This window comes from Leptonychotes weddellii, chromosome 2 (genome assembly GCF_054177405.1).
Source record: "Leptonychotes weddellii isolate Sample4059 chromosome 2, ASM5417740v2, whole genome shotgun sequence".
Lineage (NCBI taxonomy): Eukaryota > Metazoa > Chordata > Mammalia > Carnivora > Phocidae > Leptonychotes > Leptonychotes weddellii.
The window spans coordinates 62,153,224-62,167,948 of record NC_138370.1 but is presented as its reverse complement, the minus strand read 5'-3'; the positions used below and the strand labels follow the sequence as shown (position 1 = coordinate 62,167,948).

Here is a 14,725-nt window from a genome sequence, read left to right as displayed (position 1 = left end):
GTAAAAATAATTATAAACATTTGTACCATACTTTCCAGTGTGCATGGCCCCTTGCCCAAACACTGTCTTGCTTAACTCTCCCAACATCCCTCCGAGGAAAGTATTCCCACCCCCAATATATAAAAGAGGCAACGGTGGTTATACACCAACATCTTCTACTTCATATTCTGGGCCATTTTCACAAAGACACAGAAATCCATGAGTCTATGACATTTTACATGGAAGAATTTTGGAGAGACCTTGAAAAACAATAAAAAGAAAGTGGGTCAGAAAAACACTACTGAGGAAGTAAAGTCAAGCAACCCCGCTACCTCCAAGAGTTGGTAACTCTTTCCTTTTGTAGATTACAAAACCATCATTAAAGCACCTCCTGGTAGAGATGGAGGATTTCATCTATTTGGATATCTGCTTAATGGCTCCTTTCACTAAAGGTAGTGCCTTCATTTAATTTGTTGTTTGCCTCAGCACACAGGGGAGGAAGCAATACACAGAATTACTACTTGGTCTTAATTCTGAACAGTAATGCAGGTCAAGGCGGAGTCTGGAAATAATAAGAACTATAAAAAAATATGACCATTTATCATTGAATGATTCTGTTAAGAAATGAATGTGTTGGGCATTAGACATAACTTGGGATTTGGAAAAGCAGGTTTCAAAAAATTCAGGGGAAGTTTGGATAATTCTATAGCCAGAGATTCTAAAGGAAAGATTGCACAAAAGATAGAGAAGTCTCCAAATAGACAAAATTCTGACCCTAAAACTGAGTGAAAAAGAAGGAAAGGTTCAAGAAATCATCATGCCTTCCCAGGATGCTCTTGCAGCTAGGGAAGGACTCATTCTCAAGGTGGAAGGAGGCCCCTCAAATTAAGGAGGATACCAAAATCATGGGCTGGGCTGTGACAAAAATCTCAGGTACACACAGTGTCAGAATGAGCTGAATTTTCTAAAAATACTGGAGACATTAAAAAGGGATATTTCTTAAAGTATTCATGGAGTGGGAAGAACAAGAAAGTTTAGGGATTTTAACTGAGACAGTAGAGAAGTACACAGACAGGTGCCAGAAAAAGCACTTCTCACCAGCCCATGTCCGTATTTGCTGCAAATGAGAAAGAACTTTGAATGAAATGGGCAGCCAGCTCCAGTGGAGCTGAGAGCATGAGAAACTTGACCCAGGCAGCTCAGGAACAGGAAGATGTGTTTAGACTACCTGGAACCTAACAGGGATGGGTGCTGGTGGGGAATGAGAAAATAAGAAAGAAGTAAGTAAATGAGTAAGAGGTTAAAGTGTTTGTTAACTGGTAGCTGAGTGTGAGGCCACAGTGACACGAATCAGCCACATAATGGGTGGGCTGGGGAAGCAGAGCTATTGGGGTTTTGTTAACAGACCTTGAGTGTTGAAAGCAGGCACAGGCAGCCCCACCCTTTGGTGCTGGCCAGACCACATCTGGAGGATTGTCTTCCATGCTGTGACCTACACTTGAAGGGGGACAATGAGTAACTGGAGCACATGTTTTTGTCTTGATAGAGAAAGAGTTTAGGGAAGATGGACAGAAGAATCTGAGTCACTTCTAATGCTGAGATTGGCCCTTGGAAATTTCCTCCCCAGCCTCAGCACTGCCCTTTTCTAGATGATGCCAGCAGGTTGGGTCTGAGGACCCAGAGAGGATCTCACAGGACCAGCCAAGAGGGTCTTTGGCTTCCTAAAGGATGGAAATCAAAGGTGAGCCAGCAGGAAGTGAAAGCAGAGATTACTGAAGATATAGAGAGAATGCAGATACAGACAGAGTGTCTGGGAGACTTGGAAAGGAAATGAGCATGAGTCTTGACTTTGTTGGGGCCTAGGGTTTTTATTGAGGACAGTAGTCAGGTGGATGTGTCCCCTCAAGCATGCGGGAACTGGTTAGAACAAAGACAAGAGCCCAGGTGTTATTCTTTGGAGCTAGTGGGTCTTGGCATCAAGATGTCTAGCACTGCTGGTCTGGAATATGCGCAAGATGACTTCCTCTGGTCATTCTCACCTGGTCCTTCCCTAGATGTTATCTAGTCTAAAGAAATCATTAACTCCCTGTCCCTTACGAGGAGGACATACACTATTTGCATTCTGAGGCATGTGCCAAGTGGGGTGGGGGTGCAGGTCCTAACAAGAATAGAAGGAGGAAAAGGAGCAAAAAGCAGATGTTTATGGAGTCCTTCAGTTTCCCTATCTCACTAAGACCTATCAAAATAATTACTTTTCCTCCAGGACCGGTCTCCAGTAAAGAGGTGATACTTGGGGCATTCCAGTGAAGGAAGGCCCAGCTTCAGGCCTGGACTGGCCTGGGAAACGCCAACCTGGCAGTTCTGAGTCAAAGAAAACCCTGCCCACCGCTGACCACAGCTCCACCACAGGACCCGAGGCAAGTGGCTTTGTCCTGCACCTCATTTTGCTCATTGGCAAGGTGGGGATAATAATGTCTACCTCAGGGGACTGTGATGACAACTAAGTGGGGTAACATTGTAGAGAATTTAGCCCAGTTCTTGACATGTGGTATGACCGTGTCAATGGAGAACCACCACAAGCATGCCTGGAGACATTTTATTTGGGGAACAGACTACCCTGAGCTAATCCACTGACCCATAAACATCAGGCTGCAAACATCCTTCTTCTGACCATTTATTTTATCTGCATCTCACTCCTTTCTATGCGGTTGCATTCAGGGTGGGGCCATGCATCTAGAACACAATGGGGCGATGGCCTGTCAAGCATGTCTTTTGTGACTTACTGAGCAATTTCTACCCATCAGGTTCATATTAACTCCCCTAGAAAGTAGAGTCACTCCCAGCCACCACAGTAATGGAGACAGTGGGGACATTCTCAGCGCCTAATCACACCCTCCATCTCGGTATTGATAGTTAATAAGGCCATGTGGCCTGCAGCCTGGCCCTTAAGTCCTCAGCGTCACCAGGATTCACAAGGCAGGGATGGAATTCTGAAACACTTAGATTCTGACCAAGCCCTAAACTGTGAGGGACCTTCCTGACTACTAACTGGCCCGTGTGCACAGCAGAGGTAGACGGGACAACATGGCAACAGGGCCCGGGGCACAAGTGTTCCGCGTGCCAGGCCCTCCATGTCCTAGACTCCCTGGGCTCCAGGAAGGAGCTGAGCCATTCCAGACTATGGGGTGGGGTGGGTACAGCACACCTACCCCTTCAAAGCAGAAGGGCTCCACGGGTCTCTTGGACGCCAAGGAACTATTATAGAGTAGCATTTTAATGAACTGAGTGTAAATGCATTAAAAACACATGGAATAAATGCTCCTTGAAATAAACATGGGTTTAAAGAAAATGAAGAGAAAAGCAAATGCTTTGGCAAAACGCATTTTGGGTTTTTTTGAACCCCAAATATTTGAAAGCTGTTCAGGCAATCTTACTCAATCCAGAGTGCTGTTTAGCTCTCCCATGATGACTAATAATACACACAAAAGTGGGAAAATCCAGCATATTTCTCTAGTCTGGCATTTCCAAAAAGACACAGACCAACAGAAAGACTTTCAGAGAACATTTTTAAAAATGCTTAGGAAATGAAGGCTTTGAATTTTGTAGAGAAATGAGAGGTGTTAAATATGTGTTGATTAATTAATGTAAGACAAAGAATTATTAATTTAAATGCTGAGATGCATAGTTGGGGCCCAAACACTGAATGTGAAAGCTTGTGACTCAAAAAATCACAACCAATTTTATTTCCAACCCCCCCAAAACAAAAAAACCCAAACCAAAACAAACCTAAAACCAACCAACCAACCAAGCAAACAAACAAACCAAACAACAGCAACAACAAACAAACAAAAAACACAACCCAACTCCTTACCAATTAGTTTTCTATTCCTAGTCTTGTGCATTTGACGAGAAAGCAAAACTACCCAGAAGGCTGGAGAACTGAGGCCCAGAGCACTCCTACCCGCCATGTGTCCGACCCGGGTCTTCCCCTTGACCGCCAGGCCTAGACATCTTGCGACATTCTGAGCCCAGTCACTCTAAGGTCTCAGGTCTTCCAGCTGCCCCCACCCTCCACCATTTCCCCACCTTCCCAACAGGCACTTGCTTTCAAATGGCTGGCAGCTCAGGTGTTGGTTAATAAGCAAGGTGTTTGCTGACAAGAGCTTAATGCCTCCCAGAGGCATTTTCATTTTAATAGGGAACTGTTATAAGAATTCAGATCCCGAAGGAATGAAGCTATGATGGTAAAATTCTGGGAGCCAGCGTGGGTATTTTAGAGCAGGGAGCTCTCTCCTTAGATCCTAACACTGGAAAACTAACCCTGCCTACAGCTCTCCGGAGTGGAGCACGAAATCAGCATTTCTCTTCACCCTGCCTGGGCTGGAGATCAGCTCCCAAGGTGAAGTGGGAACCTCAGGATCCAGAGCCTGGCTCCACGGGATGAGATGTCAGCTCCCGCTTCCAAGGAACCAAAGAGCAGTCACTCATCGAAGCCACGTTGGAACATCTCTGGGCCAGGCTCTGCCCGAACTGGCAGGTAGGAGTTACATGCAGTTCCCAACCTCCAAGAACTCACTCTTGAGCGACCAGGCAGATCCTGACAGAGAGGGGAGCACAGAGGAAGGAGAAGTTGGTTCTGCTTTGGGTCTTGGGGAGGTTTCGTCTTTCTCCGGGCCCAAGGTACTCCCTACGGACTGCCAGGGACTCCTTCTTGCTTCTTGCACCTCCCACCCTCCCGTCACCATGCACAAGTCTGGGGGCTTTTTTAAATGATAAAACTAAGGTGAGTTCATTTTTGAAATTTCCAAAATTATAGAAAAGCACAAAGAAGGAACCAGAAATCACTGATAATGTCAGCATCCCTGGAATCAAAAAGTTAACCGATACTTTATGTTCTTCTAATCTTTACTCTATACTTAGGGATCTAGTTTTAATAATAACTGTATATATACACATACTTATATACACTTGTACACATATATGTATATATATAGTATATGTACAAACATTTTTATTTTGTATATTTTCCTCTCCTTTTATCATATTACAAGAATTTTCCCATTTTAAACTTGCTTTGAAAATGTTATGTTCCATAAAATAAAGGGTAATAATCAAAAAATAGAACTTTGTGATGTGTTTAGGTTTCCACAAACTCTTTATTCTCTTTATTAAATACTCAGGCTCGTTGGAAAGAGAGTTGTAAAACTAAAAATCTTAAGCATAAGGAGCTTGCACTGAGTAATACATAATGTTTTAGGATAATGCATCTTAAGGAAGAAGGCTTGAGAGTGCTGCAATTCATTGACATTAATTCCTAGAAATCTGAAACGTTACCAATTTTCACATTAGCCATTTCTTTGTTGACTTATGTTGTCTTCTCAGTAGCGTTTCACAAACCCCAAGGCTATTTTAGGTTAGGGGTCTTTAATAGGTGTTCCATAATAGGGAAAAACTAACAAGTCTAATTTTTAGGAGAATTTGTATCATTTCCCCATTGGATGTCAGCGTCCCAGGGAACAGTGAGAATAATATAAGCAAAAATATATTTGCTTTGAGATTTTCCCCCCATATCTATCCAATAAGCATCTGACACCAGTTTATTTTCTGGGAGGGAAACCCACATTCCTGAATAGGTATTTTTCTTCTGAAAGGGGAACTTCTTGGTTTTCTCAATAGTATGGATATAGCTAGCCACTTGATTTTTTTTTTAAGATTCATTTATTTAATTGAGGGAGGGAGGGAGAGAGAGAGAGAGAGAGTGGTGGAAGGGGCAGAGGAAGAGAAAGTGGGAGAGAATCCTGAAGCAGACTCCCTGCTGAGCATGGAGTCTGATACATAGCTCCATCCCAGGACCCTGAGCTCATGACTTGAGCCAAAATCAAGAGTCTGCCACTTAACCAAATAAGCCACCGGGTTGCCCCTAGCTAGCCACTTTGTAAGACAAAGCTCATTGTATAAATTATATGCTTGAAAAACTTCCTTTAACTCCTCATGGTATTGCAACCATGAGGAAAAACAAGAATCACCTGGAAAACTTGTTAAAGTGCCCCAGGCCCCATATTCCAATTCATGATGTCTGGAGTGGACCCAGGGAGCCTTATTCTTAACAAGCTGCCCCAGGGGATTCTAATATCCAATGGCCACCCTTTGAGAAACACTGCCCTACCAAATAAAGGTCCAGCTTCTACAATTCCCTTCCTCTGGCTCAACTCTGAGTCCCAGCATGCTCAACTCTCAACACTAGACCCTTCCATTCTCTGTCACCCTGATGAGCCAATCTTTCCCAACACATTCTTCTACCCCATGCTGTCATGTCATCCCTTTTGCCAAGGAAGGTAGCTGTCCTTTTCCCTCTGGGCTTATGACCAAATATCTCCTCCCTGTGAAACCTTACTCTGTTGTACAGGTAGAATGAATCAGTTCCTTCTCTGTGGTTTTAGAATCTTGCTGCTCTTCTATACTAATCACAGAATTACTTACATGTTTGCTTTTCTGTGATTGGAAGCTCCTATGGGTCCAGGGACCATATCATTCTGTTATGAGCCTAGTGGTTTCCTGGTGCTGTTCTGAGTACTTTTTATATATCAGCTTGTTTCATCCTCTGAACATCTCTGTTATAATATTATTCCTATACTGCTGCTGAGGAAACTACAGGTGAGTTAAATTAGTAAAGAGATGAATGAATATTATGAATACTTATTGGATGTAAAAATTGAGGTGGAGTAACAATGGGAACAGACACACTTCCTAGGCTTGAGACTTGAGGGACATGGGAGATGATTGTCTATATGTCATGGGATTATGATGATAATGGAGCACTGATAATTCAGTATTTGAAAGAAAATTATTTTCAAACATCTGTTTCAATGTTTTTGTATACATTCTATAGAAATTCTAGTTTAGCAATATGAATTATTTCATGCTTTTTAAATAGCTATTCAAAAATATGCTGCAGAGAGGGGCGCCTGGGTGGCTCAGTCATTAAGCGTCTGCCTTCGGCTCAGGTCATGATCCCGGGGTCCTGGGATTGAGCCCCGCATCGGGCTCCCTGCTCAGCGGGAAGCCTGCTTCTCCCTCTCCCACTCCCCCTGCTTGTGTTCCCTCTCTCGCTGTGTCTCTCTCTGTCAAATAAATAAATAAAATCTTTAAAAAAAATAAAAAAATAATAAAATAAAATAAAATATGCTGCAGAGAGCTTTCATTTAGGGTCACGTAGTATGTTCCTTCAAAGACATTCTTCTGTTGTTCTGGGCAATTCTTTAGCCAGTCTACGGTGAGTCTCTCTCTGTATCCCAGAGGCAGTGGCTTCCTCTCAGTTCTTAAACACATCATTCCTCCTCTCCACCTCAAAGCCATCACCTGTGTGGGCCCCTCTGCTCAGAATGCTCCTTCTCTCCCTGCCCAGTCAATGCCAACTCATCTTGCAAAGCCCAGATCAACGGGGACCACCCATAACATTTTTAGGACTTAAAGCAAGAGTGCAAATGGAGGTTCACATGCTACAGACAGAATGTAGACTTCTCAGACCCCCTGGAGTTCCACATGAGAATGTTGGGATATAAGGACAACAACTCATGGTTCTTTGCTAGTGGCCAAAGCCTCATCTCCCTCCTTTCCCCACCCTTGGTTCCTTTGCACATTGTGAAAGGACTGTGAGCATCCCAGTGTGCACATCAAAGTCTGTTCATGCTCACACCAATGCAAGCAGCCCCCTGAAATCTAGGGTATTCATACTTTGCCCCTTTGGGATGTTAGACCCAGATGAGGTCCTTCAGATGGGGATTTAGAGGTTGGGGGCACCCTGAGCATGGTCTACAATGGGAAATATGGGCTTATTTAAAGTGTAGGGCTGGGGACTCTTGGATAGGTCTATGGGGGATGCTGAGCTCAGGCATCCCTTTCTGAAGAAGTCGACCCTGACCTTCAGACAAGGCGAGATTCTCCAGGTAAACTTTCATAGCACCCTCCAGTTCTCTCTGTAGCACTTACAGTGATAATTAAACGATTCACAGTTTAATGAGTTATGTTTAATTAGCAGTATAAGGTCTAACCCCGCCTACTAAAAAAGTCAGTTTTGCAAACATAGAACCAAGTCTGTCTTTGTTCACCTTTGTATTTCCATTGCCTAAAACAGTGTCTAGCACATGCAGGGTGCTCGATATGTATTTGTGAAATAGGTTGAAAGGAAGGTTTGCTAAGACTTCTAGAAATAATTTAGGTCTTTCAAAAAAAGTTACACAAACTGTTGTACTTCGTCTCACATATCTCTATTATTATCACCATCAACAGGTTTACGAAGTAAAAGCTTAAATATTACAAACAATTTTCCAGCATTTTGGTTCCAAAGGTAAAGTCCCCACGGGGGTCTGTATGGATGAAGGGTTTAGAGACGATTTCCAGGCATAGGCCCACGCAGATTTGTACAGTGTAAATCCTATAGGTCTACATAGCATAATGGCAGTATCACACGACATACAGCTTTTTCTTTCTGGAAAATTACAAAGTTCACATTGTAAGAATCAAACTGGAAGTGAAATGAATAAAATATACCCTTCATAGGATTGCATGCAATTCTATTTAGAGATCTTCATAAAATCTTGAGGGAAAAATCCTTTTTGAAACAAAAACAACTCTGGGTGGTGCTTGAAAATTCAGAAGGCGGCTAGAAGCTCTGCCGACGACAACTGTAAGTAATAACATGGTATTAAATTTTATTTTCCGTTTTTAAGACCAGATTTTTTAAAAACCAGCAGGTATGTGGACTTATATTTCTAGCAGACATTCTGAAAAAAAATTAATAGTTTTATTTATCTTGGTTGGTATGAAAACCCCGACCTTCAAGAGTAAGGTTTTGATTCACTGAGAGATGGGATCCTTATGGACAGAAGTCCTGGATGTGACAGTTTTGGGTTTTAGCTTTTTCCAAGGTTTTTGTTCTTATTTTCCAGCTGCTGATTAATGGGCAAAAGTTATCTTCTAAATCTGAAAATCTGTTCTCACTTGAATGTTGTTCTGTAATTTTGAATGAACTAGCAGAGGTAATATTGTAACTAAATCACTTTTCCTCCAAAACACAGAGATGACAGGGCCATCTCAGCCTGGAAACTGCCTTGCACCACGACCATCATTATTTGATAAAACCTTTATCCCAGGCCATGGAAATTCAGAGTGCCTACTGAAATAAGCACCTTTCCTTTAGAAACTGCTGAATCTCTCAGGAGCTTAAGCAAACTCTGTCCTGTACTCTCTCTGGGAAAGAGCAGACAGCAAATACTCAAATTGTTAAAGTAAAACCAGTCAAAGCAATACAGGATGTCCCTCATCTGTCACATATTCTGTCACCTAGGGCTTCTCCATACGATCCGCACTTTGGGTCAGATAATCCCAAAGCAAGTTTTCTCCTTTGGCTTCTGCTGGTTTTTTTTTTTTTTATTATTATTGTAGGGGCCGAATTTATACATAACACAATTTACTATTTTAACCATTTTGACGTGTATAGTTCAGTGGCATGAAGTTGAGTACATTCACCTCGTGCAACCATCGTGGATGGATAACAGTTACTCATCTCCAAAACTTGTTCATCTTTTTTTTTTTTTAAAGGATTTTATTTATTTATTTGATGGAGAGAGATACAGCGAGAGAGGGAACTCAAGCAGGGGGAGTGGGAGAGGGAGAAGCAGGCTTCCCGCTGAGCAGGGAGCCCGATGTGGAGCCCGATGCGGGGCTCGATCCCAGGACCCTGGCATCATGACCTGAGCCGAAGGCAGACGCTTAACCCACTGAGCCACCCAGGAGCCCTCCTTTTTTGTTTTTTAATCTAAATGTATTTAAGACTTTGAGGTAAAAGTGAAGGCACGAGTGTGTGTGTGTGTGAGAGAGAGAGAGAGAGAGAAAGAGAGAGAGAGAGAGATACCATCATTAAGTCAAAAGTGCTGGGCACTGGCTGTTTTCCTTCCCAGGCGTGTGTTCCACAGGCCGGGAGACCGAGCTTGTGCTGTCCTGCCCGCTGGCTTTGGCCCCCGCATGCCAGGTGTCCACTGTGCAATGCGACTCGGGTAGTTATTGGAAGGTTCCCTGCCTCCGTTTTCTCCTCTACAAAGTGCAGTTGATCAGCGATAGGATTCATGTGCGGGTGAACTAAGTTAATAAACACAAAGTGCTAGGTCTGCCTCACACTCTGTGGGGTCCAAACTCTGCACAAGGATGAGAACCAGGGCAGCTGCTGGTATTTGGCCCAGAATCTCAGAGCAGTTCAGCTTGTCCATGTAGAAATGGACATTTGACCCATTGCTCTCTCCCCGTGACAATCTAACCATCTCTGAATTGGAGGGTAATATATTAGCTGCGTGTATTTGGATTTTGTTTTCACGTGCCAGGATCAGAAGGCAGAATCAACAGCTGACTTGGAATGTGATTCAAATGTGTGTGGTGCAACAAACAGGGTTCTAGAGGGGAGGGGGGAGGGGGGATTGGTCGGCCCGGTGATGGGTGTTAAGGAGGGCACGTACTGCATGGAGCACTGGGTGTTATACGAAAACAGTGGATCGTGGATCACCACATCAAAAACCAATGATGTAATGTATGGTGACTATCATGACATAATAAAATTAAAAAAAATAATAAATGTGTGTGGCGCATACTGATGTGATCGTCAGCTGGGAGACTGGTGCTCTTGAATCAAGAGATATTTCGGTTGTCCTGCAGATGCTAAAACACAGATTACAAGCGTCACTGAGCTCACCTTCCTCTCTCTCCATAAGGTGAGTCTCAGGTATCTGGTTCCCTCTCAGCACCTTCTAAATATTGTTTTCCCCTTATATAGGACCTGACATATTAAGGTGGTGATTATTACTTAACATCAGATTTCACAGATTTGAATGCTGCCTCCACCACTTAACCTGCTTATGTAACCTGAGGGTTCTAAGCCTCTGTTTCTTAATCTGTAAAATGAAATAGTCCTGATTCCTGCTTCATACAATTAGTGTGAGGACTCATGAGATACCAAATGTAATGCACTTAGCAAGCAAGTACTACCTTACTAGTCTATAGGAATACAGAAGCCCTTGCAGGCTAGACAGGTATCAGATGAGGTCAGAAAAAAATCAGGTTTCTCAAGGAAATGTCTGCTGGTGCATTAGAACAATGTATTTGTTCTGTGAACTAAACCAAATACTATTTTAGAAAGACAGCATCTAGAGTTTAAAAGAAATAGCTATCAATAACTGTTTGTTATGTGCTGGGAGCTGTGCTAATGATTTTGCAGATATTTTCGTATTGAAATCTTAATATAGTCTACTTAGGAGAAGATATTATCATCCCCATTTTGCAGACAAGGAAACTGAGGCAGAGGAAAGCCAGTTAACTTGTCTATGGTCACAGAACTGGTGAATGACTGGACAAAATCCAGTTTGGTTGTGTTCTCATCCACTATGTAACATTATCTCCATGCCAAAATGTTAACTGATGACGTCTGATGATGCAGTAATGATCAATGATGAAATAATCATCAAATCACATAGTTCTAGATTGTGCTACAATACATACTCTAAATTTCATATATCGTCTTTTAAAGGAAATCTATTCATATAGGTGATTGTGGACTGAGGCTAGTATTATTTTTTCATATAGAACATAAAGTTAACTGTAGTATTTCGCCAAAACTAAAACTAAATACGTGAATGATATTATGTTCTTTGTTTGCCTTGAAATTTGGTGGTTACAAAGTTGCTCTTCATGAAGCTTTAGCTTGATTTTTGCTCACTGGTTCAGGCTTGAACACCTGACAAATACAGGTTTTTATTGTTGGGATCTTCATATTTTGGATGAGTAAGACTGGTTAAATTTCAAAGGTCCACAGCTTGAGATTGGCACAAAATCAAATCATAGCTTCAGGAGAAAAAAAAATACCTGATTGCTTGTTGCTTTCCAAATTTTTGACATGTTTTCAATGTAGAAAGCTGTTCTAAAGAAAAGTAGGGCAGGGTGGGGAAAGGGGGAGAGAAACCTTGAAAACTCCGCAATATACGTCATTTGCTTTTCTAAATTGTTGTTCCTTGCCAGTGTCAATAAACTGTGTTAAGTGGTTTAGCATGTTTGGTTGGCTGTATCTATGAATAAAATAAACAATGCATCTAGCATTCTCTTTACAAGTGATGATGATGGGTGCTGTGTAATTACCAATATAGCCCTTAATGAGGGGATAATGAAATTTACCTTGCAGAGGTATCAAAAAACAAACATGTTTTTCTAGTGCCTACGTCCACGACTAACTTCCCAGTTGCTGTGCAAGAATTTTCTATGTAGGATGTCTTAAATTCCAGTCCCACGTGCAAGACAAGCATTTTAAAACCTGTGCTTGTCTTATCTGGAATGACATCAGAGTGATTAATTCTTTCACCCTTTTAGGGCAGTGTCAGCTGAGATTCAGAAATTAATCGAGTGCTCAAGGTCTGAAGAAAATGCAAGCTGTTGAATTAAGGCAAGATGTTTGTACTGAGTGCTAACAGGAATGGGGTGCTATATTCAGCAACTTGTTAAAAAATGTTATGTACTGAGGTATTTACATGAATTTTCATTGGAATATCCAGTTAGTTATATTTTTTCAATTATTACAACGAAGTCTTAAGAACAACAGGCCATAAGTACATTGTGCACAAAGAGTTTGTCAGGAGAAATCTCAGGTCGGTTGAGAAACACAAAGGAAACTCATTTTTGGAATTACAAACCCTAGTATCAAAGGGATGGAGTTTTCATTTTGTTGCTTTTTAAAAAGAATAATAAAGAACTGAAAATGCAGGGTCGCCTGGGTGGCTCAGTTGGTTAAGCGTCTGCCATCGGCTCAGGTCATGATCCCAGGGTTCTGGGATTGAGTCCCGCATCCTGATCCCTGCTCAGCGGGGAGGCTGCTTCTCCCTCTCCCTCTGCTCCTCCCCCTGCTTATGCTCTCTCTGGCTCTCTCTCTACCTCTTTCTCAAAGAATAAAATCTTAAATAATAATAATAATGAACTGAAAATGCAAATATAGAGTATGTTTGGATTATCTTAAAAATAATTTTTTTTCAGGAGAAAAAAATTGCAAATTACTTTGTTGTGTGACAGTCTTTGATTTTTAAGATTGATCCAAAAAAAAGGAAGGGATCTTTAATAAGTAGGTTTGGAACCCCAAGCTCATGGTGTCCTTCCAAGCTGGATAAATCAGGAGGAATGCTCTCTACCAAGAAAGGGATGCTCTTTTGGAAGAGAGGGTAATCAACCTAGATTCCTTCTACTAGGCATAAACATCAAAGTTCTCATAGCAGTTCATAGAAGAGGAATCCGCTTCCATACATTTGGCCAGATTTTTGGCACCTGGTTAAAAAGATTGAGCAACCAAAGGCCTGGCTTCAATTTTATTAAAATTGAGTATTCAGGGCGCCTGGGTGGCTCAGTTGGTTAAGCGACTGCCTTCGGCTCAGGTCATGATCCTGGAGTCCCTGGATCGAGTCCCGCATGGGGCTCCCTGCTCGGCAGGGAGTCTGCTTCTCCCTCTGACCCTCCCGACCCTCCCCCCTCTCCTGCTCTCTCTCTCTCAGTTTCTCTCTCAAATAAATAAATAAAATCTTTAAAAAAAAATTGTGTATTCAAAGCATACTCTTCTAATTGGAGTGGATCAGATCGAGTCCTTTGATTGGGATGGGCTCTTTGTATACACGTGGCTTGGAGAACTTTCTCCATTTGTTTCATTGGAAAAGTTGCTGTTTTCATCTCTCTGCCTAGCCCTGGCCCTCTCTCCCCACAATATTCTTTGAGGAACATCTAGTCCTATATAAAACATCTAGTGAAGAAGAAAAAGAAAACAAACAAAACCAACAAAAAAAAAACGTAGTTTCACAAATTTTGACGAGATTTTTAAAAAGCAATGGAATTTTATACCAAGTCCTTGTCTTTTCTGTATCTAAATTTGATTAGATGTGATACTAAAGATTAAGAAGAGATGTGTAATGATAAATGGTTGTTTGTTGAAGCCGATTAATGGATAAAAATGACTTCCCTAAGCGATCTCACTGCAGTCTTGCTGCAGGTTTCCAGTGAAGCCTGTGCTTTCCATCCATTCCCAAGGAATTTGAGGGCAGCCATACATTTTTGCCAGTGGTTTAGCTAAAATTAAAACTAATAACCTTTTGGCTCAGTGCCTTTTCTCAAAACTGCTGCGAAGCACAGGCTTTGGTTATTCAGTATTGTATGCATCTTCCAGCTTCTCAGTTGAGGAAAATGCAGTTTGTACCCTGGCCTTGGGCAGTAGAATCCTAGGGATAGAGATCAGTGCCTTGGTTTTCCCGGCAGCTCCAGAGCCCTCCCTGGGTAGCAGCCTCAGAAGCTCACCCCTTCCTCCCAACCACAATACAAGATGCATTGTTCAGTATGGGGCAGAGATATCTCTCCGGCCTGGGCTACACTGATCAAGGCAGTTAGTTTTTCTCCAAACTTCTTATCGTTAAAATTTCCAAATTACATAAAAGGTAAAGACTAGTATAATAAAAAAAATCCATAGACCTCATAACTAGATGTATCGCTTATTCACATTTTTCCTCTTATTTATCTATTTATATATGTATATGTATTTTAATTTTTTATTGTTATGTTAATCACCACACATTACATCATTAGTTTTTGATGTAGTGTTCCATGATTCATTGCTTGTGCATAACACCCAGTGCTCCATGCAGAACTTGCCCTCTTTAATACCCATCACCAGGCTAACCCATCC

The 14,725-nt window shown here is 41.9% G+C and overlaps 1 long non-coding RNA gene across 2 annotated transcripts in view; it reads left to right on the top strand.

Moving 5' to 3' along the window:
• The window catches only part of LOC145720034 (uncharacterized), an 89,200-nt gene extending 85,768 nt beyond the window's left edge, over positions 1 to 3,432 (top strand). For both annotated transcript variants that reach the window (XR_014142754.1, XR_014142758.1), the window contains 2 exons: positions 1,526 to 1,720; positions 2,243 to 3,432. This is a non-coding gene — a long non-coding RNA (uncharacterized LOC145720034). The remainder of the gene's footprint in view (positions 1 to 1,525; positions 1,721 to 2,242) is intronic.
• The last annotated feature ends 11,293 nt before the right edge of the window (positions 3,433 to 14,725 follow it).